Raw genomic sequence first — 15,722 nt, 5'->3', positions numbered from 1 at the left:
TGTAGTGTCCTTCCTTGTCTCTTGTAACAGTCTTTATTTTAAAGTCTATTTTGTCTGATATGAATATTGCTGCTCCAGCCTTCTTTTGATTTCCATTTGCATGGAATATCTTTTTCCATCCCCTCACTTTCAGTCTCTGTGGGTCACAAGGTCTGATGTGGGTCTCTAATAGATAGCATATACATGGGTCTTGTTTTTGTATCCATTCAGCTGGTCTGTCTCTTGGAGCATTTAATCCATTTACATTTAAGGTAATTATCAATATGTATGTTCCTATTGCCATTTTCTTAATGTTTTGGGTTCGTTTTTCTAGGTCTTCTTTCTCCCTTTCTCTTTTGTTCTCTTTTCTTGTGTTTCCCATCTAGAGAAGTTCCTTTAGCATTTGTTGTAAAGCTGGTCTGGTGGTGCTAAATTCTTTTAACTTGTGCTTGTCTGTAAAGCTTTTGATTTCTCCATTGAATCTGAATGAGAGCCTCGCTGTGTAGAGTATTCTTGGTTGTAGGTTCTTCCCTTTTGATCACTTTAAATATATCATTCCACTCCCTGCTGGCTTGCAGACTTTTTGCTGAAAAGTCAGCTGAGACCCTTACAGGAGTTTTCTTGTTTTTCCCTTGCTGCTTTTAATATTATTTCTTTGTCCAATTTTTGTCATTTGATTTCTATGTGTCTTTGCTTGCTTTTTCTTGGGTTTATCCTGCCTGGGACTCTCTGCACTTCCTGGACTTTGGGGAATGTTTTCTTCCCATGTTAGGGAAGTTGCCAGCTATTGTTTCTTCAAATATATTCTCAGTCCCTTTCTCTGTCTTTTCTCCTTCTGGGACCAATAATGCAAATATTGATGCGTTTAATATTGTTCCAGAAGTCTCTTAGGCTGACCTCATTTCTTTTCATTCTTTTTTCTTTATTCTGTTCTGTGGCAGTGATTTCCACCACTGTATCTTCTAGCTCACTTATTCATTCTTTTGCCTCAGTTACTCTGCTATTGATTCCTTCTAGTGTATTATTTATTTCAGTTTTTCTATTGTTCATCTCAGTTTGTTTGTTCTTTAGTTCTTTTATGTCTTTGATAATCATTTCTTGTATCTTCTCAATCTGTTCCTCCATTGTTTTTCCAAGATCTTGGATCACCTTTACTATCATTACTCTGTATTCTTTTTCAGGTAGATTGCCTATTTCAACTTCACTTAGTTGTTCTTCTGTGGTTTTATCTTGTTCCTTCATCTTGGGTATATTCCTCTGCCATCTCATTTTGTCTAACGTTGTGTGATTGCGGTTTCTGTTCCTTAGGCTGCAGGGCCGTAGTTCCTCTTGCTTTTGCTGTCGGCTCCCTGGTGGATGACATTGTCTAAGAGACTTGTGCAGGTTTTCTGGTGGGAGGGACTGTTACCTACCCACTGGTGGGTGGAGCTGGGACTTGTCCTCTGGTGGACAGGGCTGTGTCAGGGGGTGTATTTGTCTGGCAGCTGTTTACTCAGGAAGACTTTACACAGCTTTTCTGCTAATGGTTGGTGCTGTGCTCCTGCCCTGTTGATTGTTTGCCTTGAAGTATCTTAGCACTGGCACCTACAGGCTGTTGGATGGGGCCAGGTCTTGGTGAGAAAATTGTGGCCTCCAAGAGGGCTCATGCCAGTGGATACTCCCCAGAACTGCCACTGCCCATGTCCTTGTCTATGCAGTGAGCCCCAGCTGCCCCCCACCCCCCGCCTCTGCAGGAGACCTCCATTACTAGCAGTTTTTTCCGGCCAAGTATCTTATGATGTCACTACTTTTTTTCCCTGGGTCCTGGTGCACTTGAGACGCTTTGTGTGCCCTGCAACCATTGAGTTGCTGTTTCCCTTAGTCCTGTGAAATTCCTACGATTAAACCCCACTGGCCTTCCAAGTCAGATTCTCTGGGGGCTCCTCCTTCAGTTGCCAGACCCTCAGGCTGCCAAGCCTTATGTTGGGCTCAGAACTTTCACTCCTTTGGGAGAACTTCTGTGGTATAATTTTCCAGTTTGTGGGTTGCCCACCCAGCATGCTTGGGATTTGCTTCTATCGCGATTATGCCCCTCCTACCATCTTGCTGTGGCCTCCTCTCTGACCCTGAATGTATTGTATCTTTTTTGGTAGGTTCCAGCATTTCTTCATCGGTGGTTGTTCAGCATTTAGTTGTGACCCTAGTATTTCCATCAGAAGAGGTAAGCTCATGTCCTTCTACTCCACCATCCTGTCTCGATCCTCAGTCATACTTTCTTGTGTTGTTATTTTATTGGCTGCTTTAGAGATTACAGTATATCAACATGTACAGGCATACCTCATTTTATCACACTTAGTTTTATTGTACTTTACAAATACTGTGTTTTTTACAAATTGAAGTTTTTTGGCAAACCTGCATTGTCAGATGATGGTTAGCATTTTTTAGCAATAAAGTATTTTTAAATTAAGGTACGTATGTACATTTTTTTATACACAGTGCTCTTGCACGCTTGATAGACTATGCTATAGTGTACAGTAAGTCCCCTACATACAAACCTTCAAGTTGCAAACTTTCAAAGATGTGAGTGTGCGTTCCGTTGTTGTCAGGCGTGAGTGAAATTGCAGCTTGCCCTCCATCTCCTGTTGCTGCTGATTTTTCAGCTCTACCCTCTCCCACCTACTCTCCCTCCTCCAGTCAGTAACTTGTTGCCTGTTCACTCGATGCCAGCCCTTGTATGCTAGCTATTGTACTGTACTACTGTACTGTACTTTTCAAGGTACTGGACTGTAAAATTATAAATATTTTCTTTATTTTTTGTGTTTATTTTTTATGTATTATTTTTGTGAAAAGTATTATAAACCTATTACAGTAGAGTACCATAGAGTTGATTGTGTTAGTCAGCTAACTTTATTGGACTTACAAACAAATAGGACTTACGAGTGCACTCTCAGAATGGAACTTGTTCGTGTGTAGGGGACTTACTGTAAACCTAACTTTTGTATGTCCTGGGAAACAAAAAAAATCATGTGACTTGCTTTATTGCCGTAGTCTCCTTATTTCTGGTGGTCTGGAACTGAACCTGTAATATCTCCAAAATATGCCTGTACTTAAGTTGTAACAGCCTACCTCAAATTAATATACTACTTCACTCACAAGGTAAAAACCTTACAGTGGTGTAATACTATTTACTTCCCTCCCATCCTTTGTACTATTTTCTCTTGTATTTTACATCTATACATTATAAACTCCACAATATATTATTTTTGCTTTAAGCAGTTGATTATTTTTGCTTTAAGCAGTTGATCGACTTTAAAAGATTTTGGTACAATAACAGAAAATTCTGTACATTTTTAAATGTACAGATCAGTGTTAAGTACATTTGCATTGTTGTACAGATATTCTCTAGAGCTCTTTTCATCTTGCAATAATGGAACTCTATGCCTATTAAATAACAACTTTCCCATCCCTTTCCCTCAAGTCCCTGGCCACCACCATTCTGCTTTCTGTCTCTATGAATTTGATTGCTTTAAACACCTCATATAAGTGGAATCATAATGGTATTTGTCATTTTGTGACTGGCTTATATCATTTAGTATAATGTTCTCAAGGTTAATCCATGTTGTAGTGTGTGTGAGGATTTCCGTTCTAGGACTGCTGTTTCTGTTTGTTTGTTGTTGTCATAGTAGTTATCCTAGTGGATATGATGTGGTATCTCATTGTGGTTTTGATTTGTATGTCCCTAATGATAAGTGATGTTGAGCCTCTTTTCATGTGCTTATCGGCCATCGGCCATTTGTATATCTTCTTTGAAAAAATGTATATTCAAGTACTTTGCCCATTTTTATTCAGGATGTTTGGTTTTTGTTGTTAAGTTGTCAAAGTTCTTTGTATATTCTGAATATTAACTCTTTATTAGATATATGATTTGCAAATATTTTCTTGGATTCCATATATATTGCCTTTTCAGTCACTTGATTGTGGCCTTTCATGTGCATATGTTTTAAATTTTGATATAATCCAATTTATCTGTTTTTACTTTTGTTACCTGTACTTTTGTATCATACCAAAGAAATTGTTGTCAAATACAATATCATGAAGGTTTCCACTGTGTTTTCTTCTAAAAGAATTATAGTTTTAGCTCTTATGTTTAAGTCTTTGAGCCATTTTGAGCTAATTTTTATATGTAGTGTAAGGTAAGTGTCCAACTTCAGTCTTTTGCTTGTGAATATACATTTTTTCCCAGCACCATTTGTTAAAAGGTCAATTGACTTTTAGAGAATTTAAGAAAAGTAAGAAAGAGCATTTTATATTTACCATATATTTACTATTCTACTACTTTTTATTCTTCCTGTAGGACTGAATTTTAATATAGTATTCCTTGTAGCATTTTTTGTACAGCAGGTCTGTTGACAATGTATTATCTCATTATTCATTTATCAGCAAATATCTATTTCACCTTCATTTTTGAAGGATATTTTCACTGACAATAGAATTTTAGGCTGATATTTTTTTTCTTCATCATTTTAAAGATGTGGTTCTATTGTCTTGTGTAATCTGTAATGAGAAGTCAATCACCATTTTTATCATTGTTACCCTGGATAGACTCCCCCATCCCACCCCCCTCTGGCTACTAAAAATTTTTTTTTCTTTATCTTTGGTTTTAAGCAGTTTGACTGTGATATGCCTAGTTGTGGTTTTATGTTTATGTATTCTGCCTGGGGTTTGCTGTGCATCTTGGATCTATAGGCTTATGTTTTAATCAATTTTGGAAAGTTTGTCCAATATTTTATCAGATATTTTTTCTGCACTTTTCTGTTTCTCCTTTCCCTCTGGGACTCCAATTATAAGCATGCTAGATTGTTTAATTTTGAACATACACATTATTGATGATCTGCTATTTTTTTCATACTTTTTTTCTCTCTGTGCTTCAGTTTAGATTATTTCTATTGAGTTGTCGTCAAGGCCATTGAGCCTTTCTTCTACACTATCCAATCTGCCATTCCATTCAGTGATTTTCTTTAATCATTTCAGATATTTTTCAGTTCTAGTATTTCCATTTGATTTTTATTTTTGGTTTTCCTATATCTACTGGAATTCTTCATGCTTTTACTTATTATATCCTGTTTTTCCAGTACATTCTTTAACATATATCATAACTACATTAAAATATTTGTCTGTTAATCCCAATATCTGGGTTGTTAGTGAGTCCATTTCTGTTGACTTTTTTCTTTTGATTATGGGTTGTATTTTCCCAAGTTCTCTCTTAGCTTGTGATTTTTTTGATAGTATGTTACCATTGTGGATAATATGTTTAACAACTTGATTATGTTACCTTCCTCTGAAGAGTGTTTTGAATATTGTTCTAGGAGGTGGTTAAATTACTGGTAGAATTTATTGATGCTTGGTTTTAGACTTGGTTCAAATTTATCTATTTCAGTTTTTCTCCTAGCCTTAGGCATGGACCTTACTTTTAAGTTCTGCCCCTTCTGGGGTTTCTAGAAAGTCTGAGGTATTTACCAAGACCCTCTACCTTTAGGGATTCACTTTCCAAACTCTGACTCATCATCACTTGTAAACTGCTGAAATTTCTGCTTAGTTATTTTAGTCTTTTAGCAGTTGCTTTCTTCTAGGTTTCTTGGCTATCACTTTGTACATGCACAGTTCAGGAGTCAGCCAAGCATTTGAGGAGAGGTATTATACAGATTTTGGAGCTACCCTTCCCCCTCACTCAATCCCCGGTGGCTTCCCTTTTTTGGAGACTTCCTCTTTCAACTTCCAGGTGCTCCAGCAGCCTCAAACTCTAACTTCTGATTCCTCAGCCCCCAAAACGGCTGCTTTCTGATTAAGCTCTATTCCACATGTACCATGCAGAGAAGGAAATAATCTTACCAGAAAAATCAGAAAAATGTAGATATTATTTTATTAGCTTCCTTTCTTTCAAGGGTCATATCCCCTTCAGTTTCTACCTGCTATTGATTGCTCCACAGTGCCTTCAAATAGTTGTTTACTTTTAGTCAGAATTTATAATTGTCATTGTCAGGAGAGTTATCTAGTTTAAGATACTTAACTACTTATAAGTGCCAGAAATCATTAAAGCAGTATTTTTAAATGGAAAAACAAAAGTATGGTTTCTAAGAAATTGTTGGTTATTGTATTATATGCAGCTATATTTAGAGAAGTAAAAAGATACCTGCTAGAATGGGGAAAGAATTAGGTAATATTATTTCAAAAATAATTTCTGGTGTTTTAATAAGACTGTGTAAAATTATTGACTGCAGTGGCCATGAAGATGTACTACTTCGACCTCCTGCTGTAGGGAACATAATTGATTGATGGCTGCAGGTACTGCTGTCTTTTAGAACCCATTCCCAAGTTCATGCCAAGGCCATGATTCCTAAGTGATCCTTCTAAGCCATGAGTCCATATGGTGGAGGTTGTAATCCAGGTTCTTTTCTATGAGATATAGGACTCCTTTAATGGAATATTTTTGCAAAGGATTCCCAATTGACTGGGCCAAAACCTTCTTAGAACTGTGTTGCAGTCTGAGATTCTTCCTACCCAGTCTTCCATCCTTCCATTTTTCCATCACAGGTATCCTAAGGCTCTCTTGCCTTCCCTTGCTCCCACTTTGTTGTCTTTCAAAGTTAAGTCTCTTGCATGTTTAATACCATCTTTGCATCTGCTTTTTGGGAGACCCAAATTAATACACAGACCCAAACTATTGATGGAAAATTGACCAAAATTGACTTTTAAAAAAAGAATATTTTTAGAGAAAAATTCCAAATAGCATATGTAGATACTCCCTTCTCTAGGAGGTAGAACTTAATTTCCCTCTGCTTGGATGTAGGCTGGGCTTAGTAACTTGATTCCAGTGAATAGAGAAGAATCTGTTAGTCCTTTTTTTTCTTCTTCTTTTTTATCACCCCGCCCCCATCAAACACACACACAGACACACACATGAGCCTTTTTAGACATTTTTGCTTAACACCCTCCCCCACACTCCTGATGAAATTTTTAATACCACAAATATACTTTATATCTGTTTATGTGTTATATGTATATCCATGTTTTATGCATGAAAAAGTAAATTTTCCCCCCAAGAACTTTTATTCATTTGGGTGTATTATAATAACCTTCACAGAGAATGCATGGGACAGAGTGTGGATAGGGAAAATTTCTAACTTACTCTGGAGGAAGCTGGCAGACACCATCTTAAACAAGTGATCAAAGTTAACATCACCAGTGGTGATAAGTCATATTAATGCCATATACCCCCAGTATGATGAAATGTAAAGAGTATTTAGCCTCTGTGATAGTCTACCCAAAAAGTTGTAACCCCAGTCTTATTGTGAGACAACATTAGACAAACCGAAAATGAGGGGCATTCTATAAAATAACTGACCAGCACTCTTCAGAAATGTCAAGGTAATGAAAAACAAGGAAAGACTGAGAAATTGTCACAGATCATTGAGACTAAGGAGACATGACCACTAATTGCAGTGTGGTGTCCTAGATCGTATAAGGGAGCTCACTCTGCTGTCTTTGTAACTTTTTTGTAAGTCGAAAATTATTCCAAAATTAAAAGTTAAAGAGCGTTAAAAAATTAAAAATCATTGTGTCATTTGTAGTCATTACATGAAAGTAATGGTGCAAATATTAAAAGAGAAATAAATATGTAGAGATTACTAGAATATAAACATTGAGCTAGTAGTCTGAGAATGTGAGTTTTCTATATATAATATTAGTAAATGAAAAAATATGGTAGTATAGTATTTATTAAATTTCGTGAGCCTATGATGCAGTATCTCATGACATCTATGCACAATTAACTCAGATGGTCCTGGATATAAGCAGAGTCACATGTATTCAAAACTAGCTGGAGAACCATAAAAGATATTGACAAACCATAAATGGAAAATGTATCAAGTTGGGGAATATGTCTAGGTGCTGCAGAGATCAGTGTTTTGTCCTATCTTATATAGCTGCTGCATTAATGATGTAGAATAGGGAGTAAAATGAATGTTAATGGAATCCACAGATGATATTAAATTGGGAGGTGATGCAAACAACAGTAAGGGCAGCAAAGCAATATAAAGGTACCCAGAGAGCTTAGAAATATGGAGTGAAAACAACAAAATGAGATTCTGCCTCTTCAGAATACAAACTACAAGTGCTTTAGGAGAAAAACAATAAAAATAGGTATTCAAAGGGAGCGAAATCTGAAAGTCGTCAAATGGTCAAAAAGACCTAAGGGTGAAAATGAATAACAAAGTAGATATGAATTTATGACATAGTGATTTTGAAGATTATGACTACATATACTGCATGCCACAGAGAAAGAATAAAATAGTCCGTTCTTCGTACTTCTAGTAAAATGACATCAGGTAGACAGAACTCATTTTGTGTCAAGTTGGTACTTAACTGCTGTTGACAAAGTAGAAGTAGTAATAAAAATGATTAAGCCTTAGAACACTGCAGACAAGTATATTGATCTTCAGCAAATTGTACTGAGCTATTTTACTAGTCTTTCCATTGATAACTGCTGATCTACTTCATGTCCCATGTAGGTGACTCTTGCTTAGATATATAACTTATACTAAGCCTCAGAGCAGCTTCCCTAACTCTTTTTAATCTTCTCCCTTCTCTCCCAAATTAAATTTACAAATTGCTTCTTTCTAATATGGTCTTATTTTAATTTATATTAAATTATGTATAGGCTTCCTTGATTGCTTGTCAAAACTGACTTCTGCCTCTGTCACATCTACATCTCAGTGCTGCAAGCCTTATTTGCAAATACATGCTTGTCCCCCCACCAGTAGCCATAGTACAAAGAGCATAAGCAAGAGTAACATCTGAGGAGAGTATTGGAATTGATATCTGAGTAAATAACAACCTAAATAAATACAGACCAGAATTCCATTAGCAAGGCAATATTCTAATGGTCACAGCATAAATCAGGTAGCCCCAAGATGTTATCACCCGTTGGCAAGGAGTCTTTCAGAATAATAAATAAAGAAATCTCTTTTTCAGGATGACTACATATGCTTATTAAGTGTTATAAAATAGATGCTTTTTTAAAATTTTGGTGTCTTTTTTAAACATTTTTATTCGAGTATAGTTGATTTACAGTGTAGTATTAGTTTAGGTGTACAGCAAAATGAATCAGTTACACATACATATATATATATATATATATATATATATATATATACTGTTTTTAAGATTCTTTTCCCATACAGGCCATTACAGAGTATTGAGTACAGTTCCCTGTGTTATACAGTAGGTCCTTGTTGATTATCTGTTTTATATATAGTCGCGTGTATATGTTAATCCCAAACTCCTAATTTATCCCTCCCCACCCCCCACCTTTTCCCTTTGATAACCATAAGTTTCTTTTTGAAGTTTCTGAGTCTGTTTCTGTTCTGTAAATAAATTCATTTGTATCATTTTTTAAGATTCCACATATGAGTGATATCATATGATATTTGTCTTTCTCTGTCTGACTTTCTTCACTTAGTATGATAATCTCTAGTCCATCCCTGTTGCTGCAAATGTCATTATTTCATTCTTTTTTAAGGCTGAGTGATATTCCCTTGTACACATTTACCACATCTTCTTTATCCATTCCTCTGTAGATGGACATTTAGGTTGCTTTCATGTCTTGTCTACTGTAAGCAGCACTGCAATGAACTTTGGGGTGCATGTATGCTTTCAAATCATGTTTTTTTCCAGATATATGCCCAGGAGTGGGTTTGCTGGGTCATGTGGTAGCTCTGTTTTTAGGTTCTTAAGGAACCTCCATACTGTTCAGTATATTGGCTGTACCAATTTACATTCCCACCAACAGTGTAGGAGGGTTCCCTTTTCTCCACACCCTCTCCAGCCTTTAGTTTTTGTAGACTTCTTGATGATGGCCATTCTGACCAATGTGAGGTGATACCTCATTGTAGTTTTGATTTGCGCTTCTCTAATAATTAGTGACGTTGAGTATCTTTTCATGAGTCTCTTGGGCATCTGTATGTCTTCTTTGAGGAGATATCTATTTAGATCTTCTGCCCATTTTTTGATTGGGTCCTTTGGGGTTTTTTTGAAATAGAGCTGCAGGAGCTGTTTGTATATTTTGGAGATTAATCCCTTGTCGGTCACTTCATTTGCAAATATTTTTCTCCCATTCTGTGGGTTGTCTTTCCATTTTCTTTATGGTATGCTTTGCTTTGCAGAAGCTTTTAAGTGTAATTAGATCCCATTTGTTTATTTTTGTTTTTATTTTCATTACCCTAGTAGGTGGATCCAGAATGATATTGCTCTGATTTATATCAAAGAGTGTTTTGCCTATGTTTTCCTCTAAGAATTTTATAGTATCCAGTCTTACATTTAGGTATTTAATCCATTTTGAATTTATTTTTGTGTATGGTTAGAGAATGTTCTAATTTCATTCATTTACATGTAGCTGTCCAGTTTTCCCAGCACCACTTACTGAAGAGACTGTCTCTTCTCCATTGTATATTCTTGCCTCCTTTGTTGTATGTTAATTGACCATAGGTGTGTGGTTTTATTTCTGGGCTTTCTATCCCTTTCCATTGATCTATATTTCTGTTATTGTGCCAGCACCATACTGTTTTAATGGCTAGCTTTGTAGTATAGTCTGAAGTCAGGGAGTCTGATTCCTCCATCTCCGCTTTTCTTTCTCAGGATTGCTTTGGCTATTCGGGGTCTTTTGTGTTTCCATACAAATTGTAAAATTTTTTGTTCTAATTCTGTGAAAAATGCCACTGGTAATTTGATAGGGATTGCGTTCAGTCTGTAGATTGCCTTGTGTAGTCATTTTCTCAATATTGATTCTTCCAATCCAAGAACATGGTATATCTCCATCTGTTTGTGTTATCTTTTATTTCTTTCATCAGTATCTTATATTTTCCTGAGTACAGGTCTTTTTCCCTTTTAGGTAGGTTTATTCCTCGGGATTTTATTCTTTTTGATGTGATGGTAAATGGGATTTTTTCTTAATTTCTTTTTCTGATCTTTTATTAGTGTATAGGAATGCAAGAGATTTCTGTGTGTTAATTTTGTATCCTGCAACTTTACCAAATTCATTGATGAGCTCTAGTAGTTTTTTGGTAACATCTTTAGGATTTTCTATGTATAGAATCATGTCAGGTGCAAACAGTGACAGTTTTACTTCTTCTTTTCCAATTTGGGTTCCCTTTATTTCTTTTTCTTTTCTGATTGCCATGGCTAGGACTTCCAAAACTATGTTGAATAATAGTGGTGAGTGGGGACATCCTTGTTCCTGATCTTAGAGGAAATGCTTTTAGTTTTTCACTATTGAGAATGATTTTTACTGTGTATTTGTCATACATGGCCTTTATTGAGGTAGGTTCCTTCCTTCTATGCCCACCTTCTGGAGAGTTTTTCTCATAAATGGGTGTTGAATTTTGTCAAAAGCTTTTTCTGCATCTATTGAGATGATCGTATGGATTTTTTCTTCAATTTGTTGATGTGGTGTATCACGCTGATTGATTGGCAGATACTGAAAACTCCTTGCATCCCTGGGATAAATCCCACTTGATCATGGTGTATGATCCTTTTAATGTGTTGTTCGATTTGGTTTGCTAGTCTTTTGTTGAGGATTTTTTGGTCTGTTCATCAGTGATATTGTCCTGTAATTTTCTTTTCTTTGGTATCAGGGTGATGGTGACCTCATAGAATGAGCTTTGGAGTGTTCCTTCCTGTACTATTTTTTGGAATAGTTTCAGAAGTGTAGGTGTTAACTCTTCTCTGAATGTTTGATAGATTTCACCTGTGAAGCCATCTGGTTCTGGGCTTTTGTTTGTTGGAAGATTTTTAATCACAGTTTCAATTTCAGTACTTGTGATTGGTCTGTTCACTTTTTTAATTTCTACCTGGTTCAGTCTTGGAAGGTTATACCTTTCTAAGAATTTGTCCATTTCTTCTAGGTTGTCCATTTTATTGGCATATAGCTGCTTGTAGCAATCTCTTTTGATCTTTTGTATTTTTGTTGTGTCCATTATAACTTTTTCATTTCTAATTTTATTGATTTGAGTCCTCCCTTTTTTCCTTGATGAGTCTGGCTAAAGTTTTATCAATTTTGTTTATCTTTTCAAAGAACCAGCTTTTAGTTTTTTTTGTTTCTGTTTTTGTTTTTTGCGGTACACGGGCCTCTCACTGTTGTGGCCTCTCCCGTTGCGGGGCACAGGCTCCGGATGCGCAGGCTCAGCGGCCATGGCTTATGGGCCTAGCTGATCCGCGGCATGTGGGATCTTCCTGGACCGGGTCATGAACCCACGTACCCTGCATCGGCAGGCGGACTCTCAACCACTGTGCCACCAGGGAAGCCCCCAGCTTTTAGTTTGATTGGTATTTACTTTTGTCTTCTTTGTCTCTATTTCATTTATTTCTGCTCTGATCTTTATGATTTCTTTCTTTCTACTAACTTTGTGTTTTGTTTGTTCTTTCTATAGTTGCTTTAGTTGTAAGGTTAGGTTTTTTATTTGAGATTTTTCTTATTTCCTGAGGTAAGATTGTATTGCTATAAACTTCCCTCTTAGAACTGTTTTTGCTGTGTCCCGTAGGTTTTGGATTGTCATGTTTTTCTTGTCAGTTGTCTCTAGGTATTTTTTGATGTCTTCTTTGATTTCTTGAGTGATCCATTGGTTATTTAGTAACATATTGTTTAGCTACCATGTGTTTGTGTTTTTTACAGTTTTTTTCCCTCTGTAATTGATTTCTAATCTCATACCGTTGTGGTTGGAAAAGATGCTTGATATGTTTTCAATTTTCTAAAATTTACCGAGGCTTGATTTTTGACCTAAGATGTGATCTATCCTGAAGAAAGTTCATTTGCACTCGAGTAAAAATATACTCTGCTGCTTTTGGATGGAGTGTCTTATAAATATGAATGAAGTCTATCTGGTCTAATGTGTCATTTAAGGCTTGTGTTTCCTTATTAATTTTCTGTTTGAATGATCTGTCCATTGATGAAAGTGGGGTGTTAAATTCCTCCACTATTATTGTATTCTGTCAATTTCTCCTTTTATGGCTGTTGGCATTTGCCTTATATTTTGTGGTGTTTCTATGTTGGGTGCATATATATATATATACAATTGTTATATCTTCTTGGATTTATTCCTTGTGTAGTGTCCTTCCTTGTCTCTTGTAACAGTCTTTATTTTAAAGTCTGTTTTGTCTGATATGAGTATTGCTACTCTCACTTTCTTTTGATTTCCATTTGCATGGAATATATTTTTTCATGCCCTAACTTTCAGTCTGTATGTGTCCCTAGATCTTAAGTGGGTTTTTTGTGGACAGAATGTATATGAGTCTTGTTTTTGTATCCATTCAGCCATTCTATGTCTTTTGGTTGGAGCATTTAATGCATTTACATTTAAGGTAATTCTCGATACATATGTACCTATTGCCATTTACGTAATTGTTTTGGGCTTGTTTTTATAGGTCTTTTTTCTTCCCTTCCTCTTTTGTTCTCGTCTCTCGTGGTTTGATGACCATCTTTAGGTTTGTATTTGGGCTGCTTTTTCTTTTTTGTGTGTGTATCTATTGTAGTTTTTTGGTTTGCATTTCCTATGAGGTTTTGATAAAGCAGTCTACGTACAAGGTTGTTTTAAGTTGCTGGTCTCTTATTTTCAAATGCAATTTCCATTTCCTGCCTCTGTTCTCTCCTCATCTCATGGTTGCTGGTTTTGTTATCATATTTGTGTATGGCTGATTTCCTGCTTTTGCTATATCTTTGCCTTTATGCGTGAGCTTTCCCACTTGTGATTTTCTTGTTCCTAGTTGTGGCCTCCTTATGTTTTTTTCCCCTGCAAAGAGAAGTTCCTTTAGTATTTGTTGTAAAGCTGGTTTGGTGGTGCTGAGTTCTCTTAGCTTTTGCTTATCCTTAAAGCTTTTGATTTCTCCATAGAATATGAATGAGAGCCTTGCTGGGTAGAGTATTCTTGGTTGTAGGTTTTTCCCTTTCATCACTTTAAATATATCATGCCACTTCTTTCTGGCATGCAGAGTTTCTGCTGAAAAATTAGCTAATGACTTTATGGGGATTCTCTTGTATGTTATTTGCTGCTTTTCCCTTGTTGCTTTTAATTTTTTTTTTGTATTTAATTTTTGTTAGTTTGAGTAATATGTGTCTTGGCATGTTCCTCCTTGGGTTTATCCTGTATGGGACTCTCTGCACTTCCTGGATTTGAGTGAATATTTATTTCCCCGTGTTAGGGAATTTTTTCACTGTAATCTCTTCAAATATTTTCTCAGGCCCTTTCTCTTTTTCTTCTTCTTCTAGGACCTGTATAATTCGATTGTTTGTGCTTTTAATGTTCTCCCAGAGATTTTTGAGAGTGTCCTCATTTCTTTCCATTCTTTTTTCTTTACTCAGTTCCACAGCAGTGATTTCCACCATTCTGTCTTCCAGCTCACTTATCCGTTCCTCTGCCTCAGTTATTCTGCTATTGATTCCTTCTAGTGTATTTTTCATTTCAGTTATTGTAGTGTTCATCTCTGTTTCTTTGTTCTTTAGTTTCTCTGTGTCTTTTTTAAACATTTCTTGTATCTTCTCAATTCGTGCCTCTATTCTCTTTCTGAGACCTTGAATCATGTTTACTGTCATTACTCTGAATTCTTTTTCAGGTAGATTGCCTATATCCTCTCTTTATTTTTGAATTTATTTATTTATTTATTTTTAGCTGTGTTGGGTCTTTGTTGCTGTGCACGGGCTTCCTCTACTTGCAGCAAGCAGGGGCTACTCTTTGTTGTGGTGCACGGGCTCCTCATTGCAGTGGCTTCTCTTGTTGCGGAGCATGGGCTTTAGTTGCGCGGGCTTCAGCAGTTGTGGCTCGCGGACTGTAGAGTGCAGCTCAGTAGTTGTGGCACACCGGCTTAGTTGCTCCGTGGCATGTGGGATCTTCCCAGGCCAGAGCTTGAACCCATGTCCCCTGCATTGGCAGGCAGATTCTTAAGCACTGTGCCACCAGGGAAGCCCCCTATATCATCCTTAATTTAGTAATTCTTGAAGGTTTTATCTTTTTCCTTTGTCTGCAACATATTTCTTTGTCATCTCATTTTGTTTAACTTACTGTGTTTTTGGTCTCCTTTCTACAGGCTGCAGGATTGTAGTTCCTCTTTCTTCTGGTGTCTTCCCCCTAGTGGGTGAGGTTGGTCCAGAGGCTTGTACCATTATACCTTTCATAGGGGGTTTGACTGATGTTTTGGTGACCAGAGCCTACCCTGGATATTGAGCAGGGCACCCCCTTTGCTCTGTGGTTGTCACTGCCCTGTCAGGGGCAGGGTCTGTTCTCTAGTTGTTGGAGTAGAGGCCCCATATCTGTTTCTTAGCTTTCTTTCTGATCTGCAGTGCACGGTAGGTGGGATTGGAGCCCTCCCACTGGGAGAGAAACCACTGGGTATTCTCCTTTGGAGCTCTTCACTTGTGAATGTGCTCTGTTGTGTCCCCTTTCACCCATTGTGTGGGCTCACAAAGTACACTGTTGTTGACACTGCTCTCCGTCCCACCTTATCTGTGGGTATGCTGGCAGTTGGCCCTGGTGACTCTCAGGCATTGTTTTCACCAAGCCACCAGTGCATATCCACTGAGGTCAGGTCCCAGGACTGCACTTGGACCCACAGTGGGAGCTATGGAGGCAGCTCAGACTCTGGCTTTGCCAAACCTCCATGTGTTCATGCCCACAAAGCTCACAGCTGCTAAAGCCAGACCTGTCCCAGCAGCAGGAGCACTT

The 15,722-nt window shown here is 37.1% G+C and overlaps 1 long non-coding RNA gene across 1 annotated transcript in view; it reads left to right on the top strand.

The window, feature by feature from the left end:
- Positions 1-15,722, top strand: part of LOC111179568 (uncharacterized) — a 205,834-nt gene that overhangs the window by 15,379 nt on the left and 174,733 nt on the right. Inside the window, exon 2 of the long non-coding RNA XR_016391017.1 lies at positions 2,112-2,179. This is a non-coding gene — a long non-coding RNA (uncharacterized LOC111179568). The remainder of the gene's footprint in view (positions 1-2,111; positions 2,180-15,722) is intronic.

This window comes from Delphinapterus leucas, chromosome 20 (assembly GCF_059928025.1).
Source record: "Delphinapterus leucas isolate spDelLeu-1000000601 "Yukka" chromosome 20, BTC_Dleu_Yukka2, whole genome shotgun sequence".
Classification (NCBI taxonomy): Eukaryota; Metazoa; Chordata; class Mammalia; order Artiodactyla; family Monodontidae; genus Delphinapterus; species Delphinapterus leucas.
This window is presented reverse-complemented; position numbering and strand designations above follow the sequence as displayed.